The 24673-nt window shown below is 53.4% G+C and overlaps 2 protein-coding genes across 26 annotated transcripts in view; one reads left to right on the forward strand and one right to left on the reverse strand.

The window, feature by feature from the left end:
- Positions 1-5813, reverse strand: part of ANGPTL2 (angiopoietin like 2) — a 34012-nt gene extending 28199 nt beyond the window's left edge. Inside the window, exon 1 of the mRNA XM_059925632.1 lies at positions 5354-5813. The gene's annotated coding sequence lies outside the window, so the exon portion shown is untranslated. The remainder of the gene's footprint in view (positions 1-5353) is intronic.
- Positions 1-24673, forward strand: part of RALGPS1 (Ral GEF with PH domain and SH3 binding motif 1) — a 286233-nt gene that overhangs the window by 180984 nt on the left and 80576 nt on the right. The window lies entirely within an intron of this gene.

Below are 24673 nucleotides of genomic sequence, written 5' to 3' on the forward strand. Positions count from 1 at the left end.
CGTTATTTGGGAACCATTTTGAGGTGGTCCCAAAGCCTGCGCACTGAGCCCTCTGTGCCAGGAGCCTCAGCCAACAGAGCAGAGGCAGGAGAGTCTGCAGAAGCCATTTCAGAGCCCGGCCCCTGAGTTGGCTGCTGCATTTCCGGCAGTGCCTCGTGTGCTCTGGAGCCCTGGAACTGGGGGAGCCTCAGACGGGAGAGAACAGCTAGGGACTGGGTGGACAGCACTGGCCCAGGGCAGCTTTCTGGGGAATCCGGACTTGCCTGGAGCTGCTCTTCTGAGCCAGGCTGAGTGGTTGGCACCATGGCCACCTCGGCCTGTTGGCAGGGCTTATCCCCTGAGCGCTGGCACAACCACTTTGTGCCTACCTCACTGATCCCAGCTATTCTGTAAGGCAGGGGCTTTGATTATCCCCATTTCACAGATGAAGAAACAGAGGTAAGGATGAAGTCTTGCCCGGGCCTCAGAGCTACCAAGTGGTGGAGCTAGGCTTGGAACCAGGTTTGTGGACTCCATAGCCAGCTTTCTTACCAACACAGTCCTTCCTGGCCTCCCTGCCCTCAGCCGCTCTCTCCCCTGCACTCTGCACTGCCTGCAGCTCCAGGCCTATCTCTCTCAAACACACAGCTGGCCTTGCCAGTGTCCTGCTGAAAGACAGAGCCTGTGTTGTCATGCCTCCCTGCGTCTGCACATGCTGTTCTTTTTGCCTCGGCACCTTCCCTGTGTCCTGCCTGATGCACGCCTGCCTTCCTTGCTAAGTTGACCTTCTCAGTGAAGCTGGCCGTTCACAGGGAGGGCCCCCTCCCTCCTCCAGCTCCCAGAAGCAGCTGGGGCTGCTTCCGTCACAGCCCCCAAGATACAGCATGTCTGGTTCTCTACCCCAGACTGCAAGCTTCTTAAAAGCGGGGTCAGGGTGGTTCCCCCTCTGAATACCCAATAGCCAGGATGGCACCTGGGTTACTAAATAGGAATTCAGGGACTTCATCCATTGAACATATTTCCTGAGCATTTCCTCTGTGCCAGCCACTGTGCTGGGGGCTGGAGATAGAGCAGGAGCAAGGTAGGTGCCTGCCCTCCAGGGGCCACAGTCTCTGGGTCTGAGGCTCCCTCCCTCCCTCCTTCCTTCCCTCCATCTTTCATTCATTCAGATCCCTTCTCTCCCTGTCCCTAGTGGGTACTGGAGGTCCAGCAGTGACTGAGAGATGCCACCTTTCCCTCATGGGGGCTGGGGTGGGTCCATCTGGGGCAGGACTTTGGTCGTTCCTGGAGCTGGGTGGGTCCTCAGGCATCTCTCAGAGATAAGAACAGAGTTCATTCTGGGCTTTTCTGAGGTGGTCTTGGGCATGCCTTTCTGGAGGACTAGGCAGCAGCGGGAGGCCGAGGCTCTGGGGCTGCTGGCCCCAAGACAGGCTGGTTTCACCAGAGAATCGACCTAACACAATAGCTTGATTGTGAGAGGCCTGGCTCCCCCCACCCAGCATGTTAACATGTCTGTGATCAGAATGTGTCTTAAAACTGATGTGTACGTGGAACGGGACATTGTAACATTTTAACTCTCCTCCCAAGGCTGTTATTAAGTCAGTCATACAGCTTATGGTCGTTGTGTGGGAATGTGGTTTTGTCATAGAAACTACCCTCAGAATGAGGTTCTGATGTGACCCATCTATCACCACAAACTCCTAGCTGCCAGTGGCTGAATAACCCTTCTATTTGGGGTGTTTCATATAAATTCGCAGAAAAGAAATGCTATTCAATGGATTGATTCATTCTTGAGATTCCCGCAGTGTGTTCGTCCAGGATGGCAGTGGGCTGGGGTGGAATGGGCCCAGATCTGGGCTTGGATCCTCGCTTTTTGGCCCGCTAGTGGAGAGACCTTGGCAGAGGTGCTGCACCCGCTGACACTCAGTTCCCTCTTCTGTAAAATGGGGACAGCGCCACGCATCTCACAGTTCCCTCTTAGCGCCACACGCCTCCTCCTTACAGGTCTCCCACTGTTGTGCGTTTGTGTGATTATTAGATTCACCTTCTCCCTCTTCCCACTGGGCTGTGGGCGTTGTGAAGCAGAACGCCTCCCCATCTGACTGCTGTCAATTGAGACCAGTTTGGACAAAGTGGGCTGTGACTCAGAGAGAGGCCAGAAGCTGAATGTACTTGCCGTGGGCGGGGCTACTGCCTGTTCTGTTTGTTCTGCTGTAGCTGCCAGTTGTGGTTCTTGGATCTCTTCTCCGGAATTGCTCAAGTGTGGCCGGTGTAGGCCTTGAAGACCTGAGCTCAGGTTCTGCAGCCCTTGGAGTCTCCAAGTTAGGAACGTGGGAAACACACCAGTGGTATCTTAGGCACATAGATGAGATGACTGCTGGCCCGAGGCTCTGCCCCACTGAGCTGGTGCAGAGTTCCACGGAGCTGCCGGTGGTGGTGGGGGTGGGTGGGGGGGAGCGGCGCAGCAACACAGAGCACCAGCTGCGCCGGGTTCTGAGCTAAGACAGCCTGGCTTGGAACCCAGTTCCACCTCTCATTGACTGTGCTACCGCAGGCGTGCTGTGTAGCTGTGCTGAGGCTTGGTTGTAAGAGGGGTGGCGATGAGGCCTGTACTGTCTCAGAGGTAGGCTCCTATGACATAAGCAGGTAAGCACGTGGCTTTCAGATGGGATGGTGCAGCGTCTCTAGGACACCAACCGTAATAGACTTGACTGCGAGACACCTTGAACAGGGCAGTGGAGTGAGGCAGGGAAAGGCGTGGACTTTGGAGCCATACTGACCAGGGTCCACATCCCACAGAATCACCAACGGTGTGACCTTGGGCAGGTTGCTTAACTTCTCTGAGCCTTTGTTTCCTCATCTGTAAAATGTGATGCTAAAACTGGAACCTACCTCCTAAGGTTGTAGCGAGGATGAAATGAGATACTGCATGTGCCTTACTTAGCCCAGTGGTACTTAATAAATCATTGTGTGATAGAGGAGTGGATGGAGAAATGGCTTAGTTGCTCTGCCCATGAAAGTGCAGGAATACCGTGCAGTCCCTTCCTGGGCCATGTGCTTCACACATTTTTGTCTGCCTTTACTGAATAATAATTAAGCTAATTTGTGTTAGGCGGGCCTGTGAGGTCAGAGTCTCTACTTGGCCCGGGCTGCCCAGAGAGCATAGTGAGCCACCGTGGTTCCCGGGTGGAGCCAGGAAACCTGCAGCTTCCGCAGCCCCAGAGGCCTTGTGCTAGAGAAGCATATATTTAATGTCAGCCTTTCCAAATGCTTCCAAGAGTTCAGGGACCTCTGGGGCCACAGGAGAGAAGCTACTGTCCGGGGCTAAGATGCATCAGTGTTGGCTGGTGTGAAATCCACCAGACTTGGCCATCTATCTTGTGGCCAGACTTGGGTGATGGGGGTGGAGTTTGGGGGAGGGGTCCCTGCCTCACCCTCTGCAACCCCAGGGCAGGCCTGGCATTGGTCCTCCCGCTTTGTGGACCTCCTGCAGCACGGTGGTAGCTCGCTTTCCTCCCTGCTGGTTCTGGTGAGTGGACCAGCACGCAGGGGAGTAGTGCTGTGTGAGGGGTAGGATGTTCTTACTGTAAGGCTGGTATCAGATGCACCCGAGGTCCTTTTGTCGGTGCATCTGCACTTCTCCTTCGTGTGAACTTCTAGGATCTGGATGTGCTGCAGTTGCCCCAGACATAAAGCCCCTCTCCTCGGGCTCCTGGGAGGATCCCCAGCGTGGGTGGCAGTAGTGGTCATAGCACTGGCTCAGCCTGGTGGGATTTCCTGACAACCCCAGCAGAATGTATCGAGGATAGAGAGAGAATCTGGGTCTCTGCTCTTCTCTCTCTGCAATTCTGATTGTTATGGCTCATAATACTCAGTGACTAATGTTTTCTGAGGCTTTGCCACACACCAGGTACCATGCTAAGGCCTTCCCGGTCACGATCCCATGCACTCCTCCTAGAAAGCAACGGAGCGTGGTTCAGAGTGCTGGGTTCAAGTGCTGGTGCTGGCATTTACTAACCATGTGGCCTTGGGCACAACACTTAACCTCTGTGCCTCAGTTTCCTCACCTGTGAAATGGTGATGACTAACAGTACCCGTGTTATAGGGTGGTTGTGGGGACTCTACCTGTTGGTAAGTGCAATGTAAGTGTTAGTTGTTACCAAGAGATGGGCATTACTGTTATCCCATTTTACAGATAAGGAAACTGAGGCTTAGAGAGGCTAAATGATCTGCAAGGGTCACTTAGCTCATAAGTAGAAGAGCTAGGATTTGAGCCTAGCTTGTGAGCACTACCTCACTCTGTCTCAATTTGGAAAAATACATGTGGGGAGCATTTGGCCAGCTTCGGAAGTGGCATTCTCAACTTTCCTCAGAGCCCCGGTGAAAGGGGATCCTTTTCTGAGTAACCGAACTGCCCTCTGGGAGCTCTCATAATCCCACAGCAGAGGCAATAGCTGACCCGTGACACACATATCACAGGAGGAGAAGGGAGGGATCAGTGAAGAATTTCTGTTTGGAAATGTTATCTAACGAGCGCTTTCAAGGGACTCAGAATGCAGAGCCTGCACCGTCCCCCTGCCGGGTGCCGGGGAAGCCTCGTCTTCCCCTGTGTCCTGGCCAGGCCACGTACAGCCTGCTGGAGACCTGGGGCTCCGTCCCGTCCCATCCCGTCCCGTCCTGTGCGAGGAGGGACCAGACGTCCTTGGACCCGCCGGGAAACCAGGGCAGCGCTGTGCCCTGAGTCACAGCGGCAGGAACCTCTGGCTGATGTGTCCCTCCCGGCTCTGGACCCCTCTGCTTCTCTCCTCCCCAGCTGAGGGCATGAGCAGAGGCTGCTCAGCTCCAGGGAACTTTCTGAACGAGGGCTCCGGGCTCTCGCAGGACAGCGTTTGCTTTTGCTTTTGCCTCAGCAGAGTCTCCAGCCAGGGTGCATAGGAACCCAAAACTGAAAAACAGCTTCCGGAGTCCTCGGGCTAGCCCTGTGTCCGTGACTCCATCGGCCCGCTGGCCCCTCAAGGGCAACCATCCACACAAGCTCACGCTCGCTCGCGCACACACCCCGGCTGCGGAGCCCTGCCCAGGAGCCGCCTGCCTTCACCCCAAAGGCTCTTTGTCTGAAGGAGAGTGGGGCTTACTGATGGAGCCCTCGAAACCCCAGCCATGACCTCACGCCCCCGGAACGCCACCCTCTGCCCAGGTGTCCACAGGTCCTGTCCCAGCAGATGCCTTGTTTGGCTCCAAGCGAAAGCAGGAGGGCCCAGCTGCGAGCATCCCCTTCCCTGGCTGGAGGGGTCAGGGTTCTTGAACCCAGAGACCCGGAGCCAGCTGCTGCCTCTCGCCCCCGTCCCTCGGTGCCACAGAGTCGGGCTCTTACCTCTTCCCTCCTGCCTGGCTCCCGGGGCAGCCTCTCACATGCTTCACCTCGGCCGTCAGCGGGGCAGCCTGGCCATGGCCTCCCTGAGCCGCAGGCTGGACCGGCCGCAGAGCAGCCCTGCCTCACTGGCCTCTGCTCGCTCCGCTCTGCCTCCACAGCGGGGCTCCGGCCGGGGATGGGGCGGGGGCTGGCCCGGGGTCCCGCCGGGTGGCTCACAACCTGCCTTCTCTCGCGGGGGCTGGCAGCTGCCCCAGTGCCATGCTCTGCAGGTCCAGAGCTCAGGCAGCACTGCTCAGGGCGCAGGGTCCATCCTCAGGCCGTCTGCGGCAGCCTCATTTGAACTCCCAACTCCTTTGTGGAGCCTTTACATGCTGCCGGAGGAAACTGTGAGCACAGCCTGACCCTGGTTGGCTGCAGGCACTTCTCTCCACCCACCAGTGCAAGAGGATCCCCCAGGCCCCAGAAAGGCTCAGGGCCTCCCCTCAGCCCCAGACAGAGGCGGGCCGCCCGGTGATGTCACACTAGCTCCGGCCCCAGCTGGCCTGGCCCCTCCCGCCCCAGCCTGCTTTGGCGGCCTCGGCGGGCCCCCTCCTTCCTTGGCACGAGCAGCCGGGCCAGCTCTGCTCCCTGGCCCAACGGCTCCCAAAAGCCCGGGCAGCCCCGGGTGCGCTCTGCCGAGGCAGAGAGCCTCCCCTCTGACTCAGGTAATGGGTTTAGATCCGCCCCAGCTGTGCAGGCAGCGGGATGGCGTGTGGGCTGCAGGGAGCCGGGTCCTCCCCTGGATCGCTGCCTCTTCCGGGCCTGCCCCGCAGAGTCCCAGGTGGGCAGGCAGGGCGCCCCGCACAGACGGCCTCTCCCCGTCAGCCGCCCTTCTTGAAGGCTTCACTCTCGCCTCTAAACCCTGGGGTGGGGGGAGCCCCAGGCTGTCTGCACAGCAGCCAGCAGGATCTGGGCTGTGAAGTTAGGGAGAAGCAGTGGCTTGGGACAGTGGAAGTACCACCGGCTGGGGTGGGGGCAGCGCTGGGGCTCCGTCACTTCCCACCTGAGGGGCCTTGATTGAGTCACTGCATCTCTCCGGGCATCCCTCTCATGCATCAGTAAATGAGCTAAAACAAGTAATCTACCTCCAAGGGCTGCGGCGAGGATTCTATGAGGTCATGCAGGAAAGGCCTTGGCGTAGGGCGAGGAGGCCTTAGTGGACTGAACTCAGGACTCTGGCGTCCAGCAGGCCAGGGCTCACGCTCCCAGAACTTCTGCTGGGACATCCCGTCTGGCTCTTCGAGGAACACATGATGGGAGTCCATCGGCACCCTCAGCACAGAGCCTGCCCCCGAGACGGAGCTCGTGAATGTTTGTGGAGTCAGAGCAAGAGAGGAGACAGCACTGGACCCCACGCAGCGAGCGGCCCTACAGGCTCATCGGCACAGGCGGGGGGGGGACGGGCCTGCTGAGTGGGAGGAGGCGAGTCCTGGGAAGGAGCAGCCAGGGCAGTTTTGTCCTCTGCCTGGACAGCAGCCTTGTGCAGTGTTGGTGGTAACTCTTCTTCCCCTTTTAAAACATTTTTAGTGATGATGGTGGTGGTGATGACGATGTTTGGGTACAGATTGGGAGAGAAACTTTAGTGGGGTTCTCCGCACCGCTAGGCACAGTGTATCACGTTCCTGGGTCCACCGCGCTCCTCCCCTCCCCAGGATCACCACTCCTGTCTTTGCAGAAGGAGAGCACCTTTCCTTCTTGCCTCAGCTTCTCCCATCCTGCTCAGACCTTGTCCTCTGGCAAAGGTGTTCTTTGCCAGAAGACCCCAGCATCTTACAGGCCACCACATTAGCCAGACAGCAGGATGGCACAGAAACCTTCCCCACGTCGACTGCCGGGGGTGAAGGTGTTGCCCGCCCTGTGGATTTTCCAGAGGGTCTGGAGGGTCCTGGTGGGGCCATGGCAGGCTGGGGGCTCAAGATCAGCCGGAACATATGAGAGGGGTCTAACTTCTTCTGAGCTGCACCCTAGACAGCCTGGATGCAGGCATATTCCCTTCTTTCCCTCCCTCCTCCTCCTTCTCTCTCTCTCTCTGACTCTCTTTTCCAGGGTTTATTTTTTGGGAACCTGCTCTGAGCCAGCACCAGGAAGGCAAAGTCCCTGTCCTCACAGAGCTTGCAAGCTGGAGGGGAGACAGAGAGACAGACTCGGGCACCTAAGAAGTGCCGGGCACAGGGAGTATCTAAGCAGGATGTCTGATTAAGCAGTCAGGGCAGGTCCCTGACAAAGTGGTGCTTCAGCTGAAACCTGGAGGATGGGTCAGAGTTAGCAGGTGGTGAAGTTGGAGGGAGGATGGCCTGGGCGGAGAGAATAGCGCATGAAGCGGCCCCAACAATATCTCCCCACCACAGTGAGACCTTGACACTCCTCCCAATGAGAGGTAGGATCTCTGCCCCCTCCCCTTGAATCTGGGTGGTTTCTGACTTGCTTGTAACCAGTAGAATGCAGTGGGAGTGACACTACCTGACTGCCAAGACTGGGTGAAAAAAGGCAGTGCAGCTTCTGCCTTGTTTACTGGCACACTCTGTGTTGGCGCCATGAGCCAAGCTGGACCCCAAGAAGTCAAGCTACCCGGAAGCTGCCGTTTGAAGACTGCATGCACCATAGGTCCCAGCTGGCAGCTGGCATCAACCCCCAGACATGGGAGGAAAGAGGCCCCTCGCCATTGAGTCATCCCCAGCTATAGCGTCTTCCTGCTGAGGCCCCAGACATCAGGCAGCAGAGATAAGCCATCCTAGTGTTCCATGTCTGAATTCCTGACCCACAGAACCCATGAGGATAAGGAAATGGTTATTTTAGGCCGCAAAGTTTTGGTGGTAATTTGTTACACTGCAGTAGTAACAGGAGCGGACCCTGAGGCAAGAGCAACTGTGAGTTCTTCCAGGAGCTGAGAGGAGTGCGGTGCGGGGGAGAGGAGGGGAGCGTGGCAGGGGATGAGGCCTTGTCAGAGGGCGGACTTCATCCCAAGGGCAGTCAGGAACCACTGCAAGGCTCTGAGCAGGACAGGGTTCCGGCTTTTGTTTTTAAGAAGGCCACGCTGGTGTTGACTGGATGGACAGGCGCTGCGGCCGAGGCATCAGAGCTGCTGGGAGTTGGTTGCAGCTGTCCTGGTGAGAGAGGTGATTGGAGGCGATGGGACCCCCCGGGGCAGGAAGCATTCCCAGGACTTTACCCCGCTCTGGGAATAGGTGCAGCCCAAGTCCCTTGGTTACTACACAGATCTGCTTTCACAATTCCAAGTTCCTGGGATCCCACCAAGTGGGAAAGGAGCAGCAGGGTGGCCGTGCCCTGCCCATCTCTCCTCACCCCCTGCCCTGTTGGTGGCCTTGGGCAATCAAGTACACCCCTGGGGAGCCTGAGCTGGGGAGTCACATTCTTGTTCTACCACCAGGAGCACTGAGCCTCACTTTCCTCATGTGGAAAATGAAGATGATGTAAGGATGTACCTCACAGGGCTGTTGTGAAAATTAAATAAGATGTGACACGTTAAGTGTAACACGGTAAGTGCTCAGTAATGTTGGCTCTGGTCGTTTTAGTTGCCCGGGAGTCCCCTGAGCACGGGGGCATGTGTGGCATGGGCTGTGGGGAGCTCTCCTTTTGTCCAGCCCAGCGCAGCAGAGTGAATAAACGGATGGCTGGTGGGGGAGGGTACAGAGCTGTGGCTGAGAGGCTGACGAACCTGTGCTCAAATCCCAGCTCTGTCACTAACCTGGGCAACTTTCTAATTCTCTCTCAAACTTTGTTTCCTCATGTTAAAAAAGGCAATGATGATACTGACTCCTAGGGGTTAGTGTGAGGATTAAGATAACATACCTAAGGCACCTAGCACACTGACTGGCACTCGGCATTGCTTGGGAAATTGCCGCTGCTTCTCCCTGCCCCCAGCCTCCTCCCCACTCTTACCCGGAACCTCCTGGTCAAGCTTCCACCTTGACGTTGACGGCTCCCAGATCTTGGAATCCTCCTGACCTCAGTGAGCACCATCCCTGCGTTTCCACCTGCTTGTTGGACGGGTGTCATGTGACTAAAGCATTTGAGGAAAAGGGAATCTTTCTTTTTCTTTTTATAGTTTTTACCAGAATGAAAAAGATGTGTGATGTTTACATGGTGGCAGAATACAAAGAATCTTAATTATGTCCCACAGTTTGTGTAAATTTGATGTGTTTTCCTATTTATCACCTTCCTGACAGTTACAGTTTTTTGTTTTTTTTTAACATCTTTATTGGAGTATAATTGCTTTACAATGGTGTGTTAGCTTCTGCTTTATCACAAAGTGAATCAGTTATACATATACATATGTTCCCATATCTCTTCCCTCTTGCGTCTCCCTCCCTCCCACCCTCCCTATCCCACCCCTCTAGGTGGTCACAAAGCACCGAGCTGAACTCCCTGTGCTATGCCGTTGCTTCCCACTAGCTATCTATTTTACATTTGGTAGTGAATATATGTCCATGCCACTCTCTCTCTTTGTCACATCTTACCCCTCCCCTTCCCCATATCCTCAAGTCCATTCTCTAGTAGGTCTGTGTCTTTATTCCCGTCTTGCCACTAGGTTCTTCATGACCTTTTTTTTTTTTTTTCCTTAGATTCCATATATATGTGTTTGCATACTGTATTTGTTTTTCTCTTTCTGACTTACTTCACTCTGTATGACAGACTCTAAATCCATCCACCTGTTGGGAATCCATCCTGTTGGGAATGTTGGGATGTTCTACTGAGAGAGCTGTGTACGAGGGGTGGGGGCTGAGGGAGGGGAAGTGCATGAATAATGTGTGTTACGTAGACAGGGGTGCTTGGGAGGGGGGGTTTGCTGTACCTCGCAACCTCAGAGTCTTACCAGCATTTCAGGCTTCACATTTCCCAAGCTGATTTTTTTCCTTTCGGCACTTTTGAAACGCCTTTCCATTGTCTCCTGGCTTACACTGTTTCTAATGAGCAGTCAGCTCTCTTCCTTGTAGTTGTTCCTGTGTACGTGGTGGGTCTCTTCCCCTCTGACTTCTTTTAAGATTTCTCTCTATCTTTGATTTTCAGTAATTTGACGATGATGTGACTAGGTTTGATTTTCTTTGTATTTATGCTGTATGGGATTCACTGAGCTTCTTAGATCTGTGGGTTGATATTTTTCACTAAATTTGGGAATGTGTTGGCGGGGGAGGTTGGGGGCCATTATTCCTTTAAATATTTCTTCTGCACAATTCTCTCTCCCCTCCCCTTCTGAAACTCCACTTACACAGTTGGTGTTGTCCCACAGGTCACTGAAGCACCATTTATTTATCTTTATCTTTTTAAAAAAAATCTCTGTGCTCGTTTGGATCATTTCTATTACCTGGCTTTCAAGTTTGCTGATCCTTTATTCTATAGTATTTAATCTGCTGTTAATTTTATCCAAATTATGTTTTATGTCAGGTGCTGTACCCTTTTGGTTTTAGAATTGCCACTTAGTTTATTTTTATGCGTCCCATTTCTCTTCTGAGTTTCTCTATCCATGCGTTCATTCTGTACTTCATTTCATGAAAACCCTGTACATATTTATAACATGTACACATTTTCAAGTCCTTCTTTACTAATTCCAACATCTGGGTCATCAGTGGGTCTAATTTTATTATTTCTCTTGATCGTGGGTCACATTTTCTTGCTTCTTCACATGCCTATAATTTTTAAGTTGTATGCTGGACATTTTGGATGCTACGTTGAAAAGACTCAGTATTTTTTTGTCTTCCTCTCAAGAATGTTGTGTTTTGTTCTGGCAGGCAGTTAAATTACTGGCATATTCCCTTGATCTTATGGAGGCTTGGTTTTTAGGTTTTGTTCAGGTAGGTTTATTTTGGTTTTGCCCTTAATCCTGGAGTATAACCCTTAATCCTGTGTTCACTTGTAAGGCATGGCCTTTCCGGGATTAAATTGAGAGCCTTAAGTGCTGGCTAAGCCCCATTAACTTGGCAGGGCTTGAACTCCAAACTCCATCTTTCAGGCAGCTGCTGAACTTTCTGCCTCTCAGCTGCTGCTTTCTTTTGGGCTCCCAGGACTCTCTCTCTCTCTGTCTCTCTGTCTCTCTCTCTCTTTCCCTCTCCATGTATACAATTTAGGGGTTAACTAAGGATTCAAGGGGAATTTATGTAGTAGTTTTGGAGCTCCTCATTCTGTGGCTTTCTCCTTTCTAGCATTTTCCCCTTCAATTTCCATCCTCAAGGTCCAATCTCTTTCTCTTCTTCCCAGCCAGTAATGCTGCTGCATTCTGTTTTGTCATTCTGTGTATCACCTTGAATAGGGAAATACCCTAGTGTGCTTCCTGTCTTTCAAGGACCATGTCTCCTCCAGCTTCTATTGCTTTGGATTGCTTTCAAGTGCTTTCAAGCAGTTGTCTTTTGTATATTGTCCAGCTTTTATCATTGTTACTGACCAGAGGGTTAGTTCAATACAATCTACTCCTCCTTTTCAGGAACTGGACCTCCCCACATCCCAACTGAATTCGCCTTCTCACCCAAACCTCCTGCTTTTTATTGATGCCCTACCATAAACCTAGCCAGCTGGTTGGTGGTCTTTAATTCAGTTGTCTGCCCTCCCTGTTCTTGGTCATAGTCTGTTGGGAAATATCAGCCCCAATAATTCATAGATTGGTTCAGCTCAGTGTACCCACCAGGGCACTAGAAGATGAAAGAAATGTGTGGCCTCACAAGCCTTGTTAGAGCACCTTACGTAGCTACCTGCGATGGGCTGGGTGTCAAGCTCAATATTTTATAGGTATCTTTTTTTTCTTCTCCTCCCAAAACCCTATGAGGGAAGTATTACTATTTTGTTCTACTAACAAGAAGAGTGAGGCTTGGCCAAGTGAGCTTCCTTGCACCAGGCCACACTGCTAGGCAGTAATGGGACTGTGATGAAGACTTACATCAAAGATAGCAGGAACACGGTTGTGTTGTCCTGAAAACAACTTACATTTCTTCGATTCTAACTTTTTAACACTTTTTTCTTGTTTTAGGATCTCTGAAATCAAGAGGCATCTTAAAGTTAGTAGCATATCAGGGTTTAATTGGCAGTACTTTTTCTCTTTTACTAGAACATGACCCATTTAATCATTGACGACTTCTCAGATTCGAGGAAGTGTGGCAGTTTTTAGTGCTCAAGGCTGCAGTGAGGCTGAGCCATGGGTGAGGGACAAAAAGGCAGGGCCCCTCCTCTCCTGGTCAGCTGGTCTTGGAAAGGCCTACGGGAGTGTCTGAGCATCAGGGAGGCTGTGGAACTGCCAGAAGCGTCCATCCATCCAGATTTAATGACACAGCTGCCTCTGAGCTGAGCGTGAGCCAGCTGGTCCCCTCCTCTCCTGGAGGCCTCGTGGTCGGGTCCTGTGACTTGCTGCCTCATGTCTGGCAGGGGAGCCACATGTTTCCTGGTGAGAAGTTAGGAGACTTCTTTTATGGGAAGTATCTAAGACAGTGCTAATAGTCATCCTATACTACCCAGTGTCACAGAGGATGTCCCAGCACACGGAAAGCCCTTCGAGGACACTGTGTCTGTTAAGTGCTTGCCGGGCAAATCTGTCCAAATGTCAGCGCAAGGTGCGTGCTCAGTTACAAAGCAGTTTGGAGAGCCTGTTGTCAGCTCGTCCATCTCATTCGCGACTTCCCAACACGCCTGCCAGGGGACAGAGTCAGGGCAGTGCCTCTTCTCAAGCCTGGACATCACCTGACAAACACATTCGCTGCTCAGGCAACAGGTACTTATTAAACCCCATCTGAGCACCAACTATGGGCTCCAGGCCAATTTGCCCGAAGCCAATTTGCTGAGACTTCAGTTGACTGGTTTTCATTTTGTCTTCATAACAGTATCTTAAGGAATGTTCATTTGGTTTGTCGCCTCTCTCTCACCCTGCAGCTCACGTGGGGGCTTGTCCCCAAGAGGGGAGACTGAAGAACAGAGACAGGAGAGATTTAATTTTCGTTTCCTGGTTTTCTTCGTAGGTTCGTAACAAACACTTCACAGGAAATTTCCAAAGCTGTTTAAAATCATCCCCATCCAGCATAAAATTTTTAAAAATGGTTGGTTCTGGAACACTGTTGTCCGTATCAGACAGGACCTTTGTCCTAAACAGGAGATGAGGGACTGGAGGCAGTTTTACAGTCAGTGGGAAAGGACCCCAGTTCGCTTACAGATAGATACCTGCTGAAATTCTCGTCCCGAGGAGTAGCCAAGCTGTTGCCGACCTTGCTTATCCGTCCTGAGGCCAAGCGAGGTGGCTGAGCAGATAAATGAGGGCTTCTGGCAAGAGATTGATGGAGTGAGCTCCCCAGGCATGAGGTCAGGGTGGGATCACGAAGCAGAGGTGCTGGCGCTGGCGGGGAGGTGGGCTGGTGTCATCATAGAGGTCCGAGGGCTGGGCCTGGGGCTACCTCATTCTGGGCTCTGGCCTGAGCATCTCGCCTGAGGCCTAGTGCATAGAAGCACATGCTATTGAATGACTGTTGAATGACTGCAGGGGAATACTAGCCTTCTAAAGCTCATCCAGGGTTTCTGACTCAGGGTCTCGGGGGTGAGGGCAGCAAGGAGCACCATTTGGGAGTCTACCTAGGAGGAGAGCGGGGAGGAGACCAAGGAGAGAAAGACAGCCGCCCTGACATGGTGAGGCTGTGTCTAAACCCCTGACGAGCTGCCCCAGGCCTGCCCCAAGCTGGCTCTGGGGGTCCTGAGTAACTCCCTCCTCCACTGATCTGGCTCCTGGGTGCCCCTGCCCCAGCCTTGCCCTCCCCCCTTCTCCACTGCTCCATCTGCCAGGCAGGTACAAGAAGGAAGGCAGTACCTGTGATGGGCCTTTCGGGGCCGTCCTGCCAGGTGTGGGTGAGGCAGCAGAGGGATGTCCGCTCATGTTCCTGGTCCCAAGTGGATGAGGTCGGTGTCCCCAGTCTTAGCCCCTCTCCTCTGCCGGCAGAGCTGGTCCCCAAAGTGCTTTGGCGTTTGTTGTCTCCCTTGAGTCTCATGGCAGGCCTGGGGGTGGGGAGGGCAGCAGTTACTCCATTTTGTAGGTGAGAAAAAAGAGACTGTGAAAATATCATGGTCGTTACTGTCGTCATCATTTACTGTTTACTCCGTATCGGGCATTGTGCCCGTCCGTTCCCTGGCCTTATCTCAGCCAGTCCTCCCGGGGTCTGTGCGGGCGGCACTCCAAGCAGGGCCCGTGACTCCCTCCCGCCCTGGGCACTTGGGTGAGCTCCTTCCCCCACTAAAAATATTAAAAACCATCTTCCATGACTGCATTGGTGTAAGGACAAATATGCTAACATTATATAGTAAAGCAGTTTCTGACCTAAAATTTCACTTTTTGCTCTCATTTTAAAAGAAGCTAGAACATTTGGGGGGCCCCTGATAGTACTGTGAGCCCCCGGCCCTATGCCTGCTGCACCTGATGGATGACTTGGCCCTGACCGCGAGAGCTCACTCCCTCCTCCGCAAATTCAGAACCTCAAATCGCTGAAAAAGGAAAAAACAAACCAAAAACCCCAGCAAGCCTTTTTTTAGAAGTTTGGCACAAGTTCATTTGGTGATAAAATCTGACTTGACTTGATGTGAGGTTCTCTGTAGCGTTCGGGCTGCGTGTTTGCAGGGGGCCACCTGAGTCCACGGGGCCACCGCTCGGCGCCGATGTTGCCCCCTCCCAGTGGATGCGTTCGCTTGCAGATCTGCTCTCCTCTCTTGCACTGTGAGTTCCTTGAGGATAGGCCCATGTTGTGTGCATCTCTGTGGATACAGATATTAATCATTTCTCTTTAAATCCCTCATTTCATCTTTCTCAATGAACCAATAGGGAGCTGCTGTTCACAAGTTATCCATAGCTGGCATCCAAAACGATGAGCCAGAGCCTGAGGGGGGCTCTGGATTTGCTTTGCTTGAGCAGATATGGGAGGATGGTTGCGCTCGGGTCCCGGAAGAACACGTGGGAGACAACCTCATGGGAACTAGTAATGGCAGCGACACTGGTTGAGTGTTTACTGGGTGCAGGCACTGTGCGAAAGGTCCATGTGAATTATCTTCTTTATATTCACAACAACTCCAGGTGGTAAGAAGCACCGCTTTCCTCCTTTTAGAGCTGAGGAAAATAAGGTTTAGAGAGATTAAGTAGCTTGCCCAAGGGCCTACAGCTGAAGCGATGGAGCAAAGACGCAGACCCAGGCATGTGGACCTCCGGTGCCACCAGGATGGAGCCTGAATCCGGCCTGGCTCCCAGAGAGCAGCTTGCGCTTGAGCTCTGGACATCGAGGGCTCTCAGCAGAGGCCGGAGGAGCTGATTTCACTACACTCGTGGTGAGACCAGGGCTCACGCAGTGCTGAACCGTGAGACTCGGGGCCACAAGTCCCAGCAAGTGCCGTGGAGCGGAGCAAAGGCCCCCTCTTCTGTGGGAGACATCCGCTCAGTTATTTCACACATGTTTACAGTGCCAGGAGCTGGGGACGCAGCAGTGAACAAGACAGACACAGCCCCTGGCCTTTTGGAGTGTATGTCTCTTTAAGGAGGCAGACAATGAAGAGATGAGATAATTTCCAGACTGATGAAACCAGTTAATGGAATAGGAAAGATGGGGGTGGGTAGGGGTGGGAGGGAGGCTATTTTAAACGGGGTGCTCAGGGAAGGCTTCTAGGAGGGAGGGTCACATGAACCAAGGCCCAAAGACTGGAAAGAGGCAGCCATGCAAAGGAACAGCACATGCAAAAGCAATGGGATGGGAATGAGCTTGGCCCTGAAAGATCAGTGTGGCCCAGCAGAGGGGCCAAGCAGGAGAGTGGAGGGAGGCGGAGCGAGAGAGGCAGGCTGGGCAGGTCCTGTAGGCCAGGTGAGGCCTTAGGGTTGGATTCAGAGTGCAGTGAAGGCCCCTGGAGGGTTGCAGGCAGGAAGATGATATGCACTGCTTTGCGTTTTCTCATTGTCCTTCTTGGTGCTGGGTGGAGAGTGGTCCAGGAGGAATAAGGATGGAGCTGAGAACACCGTTAGGAGACTTGAGGGGCTGTCCAGGTGAGAAGCAAGGGGACTGGTACCAGGGCAGTGTCAAGGAGATAGTGACCAGTGGTTGGACTCAGGCTAGGTTTTGGAGGAAGAGCTGACAGAAACCCAGCACGACTCTGATATGGTGAGCATCGAGCTGCACTGATAAGCACCTTGAAGATTTGCCACTTGGGAGCCCTAGAAGTAGAGTTCTGGGAACAAGGTAGTGACCCACAGTCGGGACTGCCCTGTCCAGTTGGGCAGTGCACGCCCTGTGCAGCTGTACATGGCAGCCCTGACCACAGCCAGCACTGACAGTTGGGTAGTGCTGGGCACCATCCTCTAGGAGTGTGGGGAAACAGGTGCCAACAAGGAGCTGGAGTGAGGAGACCCTACCCCAGACACTACCAGAAATAACTGGGGGGAAACTTGGGAATGAGTTTGCGGTGCTGCAGATATGCTGGTGGGATCTATAAAACATTTTTGAATTGCTGTTAATGCGATCCTGTGTGTCCCCTCAGGCTGGAGTGGACTGGAAAAAGTCCATTCACTTACCCCACTCCTTGAACTAGTTTGTTTTCATCCTTGAGGTAGCTCCTGAGGTGGATACTCACAAGGTTACTATCTGGAGAGACATGGACAGCTCAGGGTCTCCTTGGGCTTGCTGGAAATTGTTTTCAGCAAAGATTCATGGCTCTGCTGCCCCAAAGCTGGAAGGGGAACTTTGCAGCAGGCCCTGTCAGGGAGAGGCGAGAACTTGTAGCTGTGGCCCTTGAAAATCAGAATGGGTTGTTTCTGCATCTTCCTGGGCTTAAGGCTCTCAGACCTGCCCTGGCTTCTCTGACTAGTAGGTCTGGAGTGTGGCATCTCAGGGGCACCCACACAGGCCCTGCAGGGAGTAGGGGCAGCTGGTGCAGGAGGCTTCCTTCAGCCCCGCTAGCCTCCAGACCACCCCCACTGCCCTTCCTCTCACCCTCCCTGTGCTGGACTGGATAAGTCTCAGCTCTGAGGCTGAAACCCTGGAGGGCAGGGGACAGGTTTCCCCTGTGCTGGATATTCTCCAGTTGCTGCCCCGTGCCCAGAGCCTGACCTGTATGGATTGCCTCGATGGGCTCCCTTGCCTTCTGGCTTCGGGTTGGGTTTGGCCAATGGCAGGTGCCAGCAGGTGATGAGAGGGTGGGAAGAAAGTGAGGACGGGTGTATCGCCAGCTCCCTCCCTCCCTGCTGGGCCATGGCTGTCGTGGTGGCCTGATGGGGGTCAGCCAGGCCTGGGCTTGAATTCTACCTCTGCCTCTTATTAACCACGTGACTTCTGAAAGTTACCAATCCTCTCTGCATCTCAGTATCCTCATTTAACAGCTGTGAATGGTAACACCACCTTCCCAGAATGGCTGGCAGGAATAAGTGAATCAACGTGAGTGCAAATACCCTAGTGCAATACAGGCTACAATGTAGGTGCTCAGTAAATGCTGGCTCTCTTCCTTTAGTAACTGGGAACCCCATTATCCTGGGTTTCCAACACACTGGGTCCTCGGGAGATCACTGGTCATTTTGTATCTCTCCAGATGGCCTCCTTTAGTTTTCCCTCTTTGGTTTGCATGTCTGTCGGTCCCAGAACCACGCCCGCAGAGCCTCATGACCAACAGTCCTTTAGTCATAGAGTTGCCTCCCTGCCCCTGCCTTGGTCTGCAGCCTGTATGTGAAGTCTGCTTAACCAACATGGCGGGAAGCAGGCTTGTGGAAAGTGCACATGTGCACGTCCAAATGTGATTTGTAACATTTACTGAGTGCTTACTGATCCTCACAGCAACCCCAAGAGACAGGTTCCTTTATTATTACCCAATTTTCAGAGGCAGAAACTGAGGCTTAAGAAGTTACTTGACTAGCCCAGGGTCAGAGTGGGTACATGGTGGGCTAGTGTTGAACTTGGGCAGTCTGGCACTAGGAGCCTGGCCTCTCAGATCCTGGTGACCTGCCTCTGTCGTGGGGAAGCCTCAGCTCTCTCGGCTCCAAGGACCAAGCCGTTTTAGATAATCAAGGTGACTGGAAAGCTACAAGGTTATCTCTCGAAACATCCAATGCTTTAAAATTTTTATCCATTCTCATTAAGCTTTTCACACAGACCCACATAGACACACACACACACACACACGCACACACACACACAGAGCACACTAGCCTCTGAAAATCTTGGCTAATCACACTCTCCTTGGTGACTCAGTCATCTTGAATAGACTAACTTTACTGCCTGTAAGCTCCAGGCAGCTGTGTTTGTTGTTACTTTTCTAGCTCTTCTTTCCAAGGCAGCAATCACCTTCCCTTCCCAGCCTCCCATCCCTCTCCTGATCTGTTGTTTCTTGCCAGCCGAGGTCCCAGAAATCTGATAGAATTATTTCTAAATAAGAGTAGCTGGGCACTACACTAGTCTGAAAAGCTCTCCTGTGAGTGAAGTACATGAGAGTCAGTGCCTGCACTTGATCACATCAATTTTGGGGGCTCAAAGGCCTTCGGGACTTACAAGGTCTGTGCTCTTACAAAATATCTGCCGTCTACTGCACACTTACTGTGTGCCTGGCATGGTGGGAGGCCTTTTAAGTGGATTATTTCACTGAATCCTCAAAAATAGAAACTTCCAGGGGAGGTTCTCTTTACTGTCTTCCATTTTAAGTGATGAGGTAGCTCAGGCACAGAGAGGTTAGGGAGTTGACCCACTGCCACACAGCCAGTAAGTGGCAAAGTCAGGATTTGGACCTGGCTGGGCCTGTCTGCATCCAAAGTCCACAGCCGTTAACAGGCTTTAAGCTCTCAGCTTCCCAGCAGCGTGAGGATGGGCAAGTTAGGGGAGCTGTGATCCTCATTTCTTAACTTGTAGGATAATGCTGTTTGTTCCCAGAATTACTGTGAAGGTTGAGATGTTGTGTGCTTGATACATAGTAGGCGCTCAATCGGCGCTGGGTCCCTTATGCTCATCATTCCAGCCCATCCTAGATCAGAGGTTCTCAAGCTTTAGCAACTTTAGAGTCACCTGAGAACTTGTTAACACAAAATTTGCCACCCCAGAGTTTCTGATTCTGTAGGCCTGGGGTGGGGCCTGAGAATGTGCATTTCTAAAATGTTCCCATGAGGACGGCGCTGTGGGAACCACTGCTCAAGATAGATGAGTTTGCCAAGAACGTGAGGCCAGGTGGCCCAGCCGTGACCATCCCTACATCTTTCTTTTTTTTTTAATTTTAATTTATTTATTTTTGGCTGTGTTGGGTCTTCGTTTCTGTGCGAGGGCTTTCTCTAATTGCGGCAAGTGGGGGCCACTCTTCATCACGGTGCATGGGCCTCTCACTGTCACGGCCTCTCTTGTTGCAGAGCACAAGCTCCAGACGTGCAGGCTCAGTAGTTGTGGCTCACGGGCCCAGTTGCTCCGCAGCATGTGGGATCTTCCCAGACCAGGGCTCGAACCCGTGTCCCCTGCATTGGCAGGCAGATTCTCAACCACTGCGCCACCAGGGAAGCCCCATCCCTACTTCTGACGGCTGTTTTACACGTGCAGGTGTCGGTTATGCATCACTCCGGGAAAGTGTGGTTTGGCTTTTCGCAGCCATTTCCTAGGAGCTGGCTTGAGGCTTTTAGTCTCTCCCTTTCCCTCTCCTTCACCAAAATGGCCAGGTGTCACTGACCTGGGAAAATGTGGTGTTTAAGCAGCAGGTGATGTCTGGACTGTGAAACAAGCTTCATTCGGCCAGTTTTATTAACATGTCCCTGACTTCCAACTGCTTTCCTGGCACAGAATAGGAAATAAAAGGCACATGAAAAAGATAATAAATCATCTTGCAGAAATTACTTTTATAAATTTTCAAACACCGCTCCGCCCTCAAAAAAAAAAAAACCTTCTGAAGCATCGCTCAGGCCAGATACACTTTCCTTCACACTTGGAATTTTAGGTTTATTTATATACTGGTATGATTGGTGTTCTCCCCTCCCGCAGCAGGCTGTATGGGTGAGGCGGTCACCTCGTCACCCCTGGGTCCCCAGTGCCAGGCACACAGCATTGGGTGCTCAGTTGTCATTGCTGTGGGGTGGATAAGTGAAGGGCTTGGTGGTACAGTTGTGGGTGCTGGAGTCGGAGGGACCTGGGTTTGAGCTCAAGGCCTGCACTTCCTGGCTGAAAGGCCTTGGGCAAGTAACTTATCTTTTGTGCCTTCATTTCCCCTTCTGTAAATTGGGGATAATAAAAATAATACCTGTGTTTCATAGGGTTGTCATGAGAATGAAATGACATAAGGTATCCAAAGTGCCTGCCATGTAATAAGTGCTTTATTTTTTCATCATCATCATCATCCTCATCTTCTTCCTGCCAGGCAGGCCAGTGTACTGGTACAGAGTGTGGGCTCTAAAACCAGACTTTCCACCACTTACTAGCTGCGTGGCCTTGAACAGTTCATGTCACCTCTCAGTGCTTCAGTGTCTTCATCTGCAAAGCGGGCATTCGGAGGCACCAAGCTCGCAGAGTTCTTGTCACCAGTTAGGACGTATCCACGTAAGGTACTTCCACATCTGCAGAGCCTGTGGCACGGGCAGCCAGGCCGCATGAGGAGGACACAAGGGAGGAGGCACAGTGCACCCCAGGGGGCTGCCCTTCTCCCCGATGCCCACCCACCCTCGGCCCAGGAGAGAGAAGAGCAGCGGGGCAGGGGAGCGCTCCTGGGTAGAGAAACATCCCCAGGCTTCTGCCGCTGGAAATCCCTCTTCCTGGCAGCCCTTGGAAGCGCAGCTCCGTCCTCAGCTGGTTCCGATTACTGTCACGGGCTCCAGAGCATGCTGTGGTGGCGGCGTTCCCCTCCTCAGAGCCGCCTTTGTCTGCAGACGTCACTCCCTTCCCACTACCTGCCAGGCTGGAGCTGCTCTGGGTGGGGTGCGCCCGGCAGGGACGAGCCCCCGCCCGCCCGCCCGCAGGCCTGCCATCGCCTTTCTTCCTCTGCCAGGGTCATTATGGGCACCCCCAAACCTGGCCCTCCTCCCTGGCATTGTCAGAGAAGCTTTCAACACCTCGAAACCCACCCCGGGGCGGCCCCCGCCCCCATCCCCTGTAACGTGGAACCCGGACCGTCCCGGTTTCTATGTGTGCAGAGCGTTTGGTAAACAGAATGCTTGAGCCCTGACTTGCTGGAAGGGGTGAATCCCAGCTGACGCCCCAGACACTCAACCTATTTTGGGCCTTGTCTCTCCCCTGCCGAGGTCTGTGGTCACAGTGTTCATCCGGTCCCCTCACCCCCAGCCCAGCACCTACCATGGGGGTTGGAGGCATGGCCGGAGGAGTGGGCCTTTCCTGCTAGAGCCTTGGCCCAGCCAGGTCTCCGGCCCCTGCCCCCCGGGCTGCACCCACGGATGCCTGGTACCCGCTTGGTAAATGCTCTTGTCCCCACTCCCCCGGTGAATGCCGCAATTCAGCACACACAGAGAAGAGCTTCACTTAAGAAAGAAAGTATTCACGGCTGCCATCCAGCTCCAGCAGGCGCCGGGAGACAGCTGCCGGCTCCCGCCCCTCCCGGATGGGAGGGCCACTGACCCTCCACACACACAGGGGTCTCTCCTCCTTTTTTCTTTTTTTTTACGACCCACAGTCTCTTTTGGTTGCTGGACCAAATGCAGTTTAAATCTGTGTTCAGAACACCTCATTAATAAGTAGCAGATGAACAGTCTTCTGGAATTAAGAGAACACCTCCCATTCAACAAAATATGTGTTACAGGCCCGCGTGTACCCGGCGCTGGGCTAGGCTCCTCTGCCAGAACTGGCGCAGCCTGAGAACACCGAGCCTGTGATCCCTTCTCCACCCAGGACCCCTTTCGTGTCTCTTCTTAACTCTGGGTTTTGAACACTCCTATAAATAATCATAGCTGCCATGTGTACTGTGAAGTTCAGGTACAGTGTGAAGCTCTATTCTGATCTACATCATGTAGATGAGGAAACCAAGCCTCAGAGAGTCAGAAGTCTTGCCCAGGGTCACCAGGAGCGAGGTCTTGCCCCCAGAACTGATGCAGAGCTCTGTTTCTTTACTGTTGCAATAGAAACCGTCTCTGTGAAACATGCTGCTGGTGTTAGGTGAAAAGAAATGCCTCACCCCCTTCTTGTTAACGAGCTCGTAGCTAACCAGAGCTTCCGACCAGCTGAGAGTAACTCTATAATGTTTGTCGAACGGAACTGAGGTGACGGTTTCCGGCCCCACCTCCAGGCTCAGCCCCTTCCCCACACCCACCCCTGTGAATCTGGGAGGCGTCATGCAGGAGAGAGGGTCCTGGACTCACAACAAGGGTAGTTGGAGATGAGACGGGTGCTTCTCCTCCCCAGAGCCAAGTGAGGAGGCTCCGGGAGAGTCCTTTGCGAAGGTTGGGGTGCCTCCTACAAGAGAGGGACTGCAGGACCCTCGGCCCACCGTGGAGCACGGGAGCACCCCGGGGCAGCTGAGAGTAGGGGGCTGCATTCTTTTCAGCTCCCCCTCCCCTCTCTGGGGAAGAAGAGGGAGAGGGTGATTGACACAAAGCCCCTGAAGTTCAGGTCCTACTGAACATGGAAACTGGTGCCTATTTCTGGTGTAGGGATTTCTGAAGGGGGGCATCTGTGGAATCACCAGGCTTAAAGAACGCGGGCGTCTGGGAAGAGGTGGGTTCACCTCCCATTCCCGTTCGCGGTGGCCCTCACAGGATGCCAGCAGCTACCCCAGATGTTACTGTGTCTCCATGTGAAGGGGGCAGAAGCTGGCAGTGGAGCAGGAGCTGTGGCTACCCAGGTGGCCACCGCACCAAGCCGTGGGGGACCCTCAGCCTAGAGAGGGGTCAGGACATGTGCCCCTCATGGCAGGGAGAGGATGCCTGGCTGCCCTTCAGGCGTGGAGGGGCCAGGACACAGCTGAACACATCCCTAGGAGACCCAGATCACCACCTGCATCGGAGGGAACCACACCAGACCAGCTTCTCCCACCAGTGACAGGCGACCCCTGTGTGAGCGGATCTCACTCCCCACCCCGCCTCCCGGAGAGAGTGGGCCCAGTGAGGTCTGCTGGAGTCTGAAAGGCATTAGGGAAGGAGGTTCAGAGAAAATGGCCTTGGTAAAGAGCAGAGCATCCTCTATCCCACCTCCTCCAAGCCCCCAGGGAGAGGGGAGGGGGGGAAGGGAGAACAGAGATGAGTTTTGAATGGAGTTTGAATCAAGTCTTCAAATAAACAGAACCGAGTCTTAAATCTTGAAATGCTACTATGCTAATAATGGAAAGTGACTGCAAAGTTGCAGAATCTGGCCCAGATTTCACTGAGGGACCAGCTGCCCAAAATTGCAAAGGGGAGTCAACACAGCGCAGCTGGGGAGTGGCATTGGAAAGAATAAAGCATTTCATGTCTGTGCCCCCAGTGGACTCCAATTCTGCAATAAACTAGTCATGACCTCAGTCATCCAACGACCCCAGGTTGGGAGTCACCAGTCGGGCCACCTGAACTTCCCACAGATGCCTGGAAGGCCCAGGACTGCCCAAGGAGCCTCAGCTCACTGGGTGGGAGAGGTGTGGTTGTCGGCAGCCCAGAGTGGGGCGTTTACATGGATGAGACCCACTCGGGGCTGCCAGCCAGGGGAGCCATGGCAGCGGAGGTGATGGAGTGAAGTGGGAGGAGAGAGAAGCAAGCAGGAGGGGAGAGTCTCCTGAGCGTTACTGAGCTCCTCCCTCTCTGCCACTCTGTGCGGGGCTTTCACAGGTCTCCTTCTCACCCACCACCTGACCGCAGAGGACCACACCTGAATCTGGCCCCATCACAGCACATCAGCCCCCAGCCCGTGGGGGGGCTCACACTAGGTCAGTTAGAATTTTGCCTGTTTGTTTCGTTTTGTTTTGTTTTTCTGAAGCCAGGGAGAGGGGGAATCTCTCTGCCTTGGTTGCAGCGCTGTCATATCCTGACACCACAGCTGCCAGTGGCCTGACCTCTGCCACATGGAGAGTCTGAGTAAATGAGGCGTGCAGCCGTGCCCCAAGAGGGGCAGCAGTACAAGGTGGGGAGAGTAGGTTGTGCAGGCAGCAAGCGCCAGCTCGAGTCCCCACGCCAGCCTCCCTGGGGCTGTCCTGGGGCTGCCCAGATTCTGTGGTGCAGCCCCTGGTCCTGTGAGCCGTTCTGGGATTCTTAAAGTCCTTCCCCATTTTGAAGCTGTTCCTGGTGAGTTTCTGTCACTTGCACCTAAAAGGGTTCTGATTTACATATCTTCCCCCCCCCTGCCCCCCCACTGCCCCGCTTCTTTCATTTAGGAGATATTTACTAAGAGCCTGTGGTGGAGGAGATAATAC

This window comes from Balaenoptera ricei, chromosome 6 (assembly GCF_028023285.1).
Source record: "Balaenoptera ricei isolate mBalRic1 chromosome 6, mBalRic1.hap2, whole genome shotgun sequence".
Lineage (NCBI taxonomy): Eukaryota > Metazoa > Chordata > Mammalia > Artiodactyla > Balaenopteridae > Balaenoptera > Balaenoptera ricei.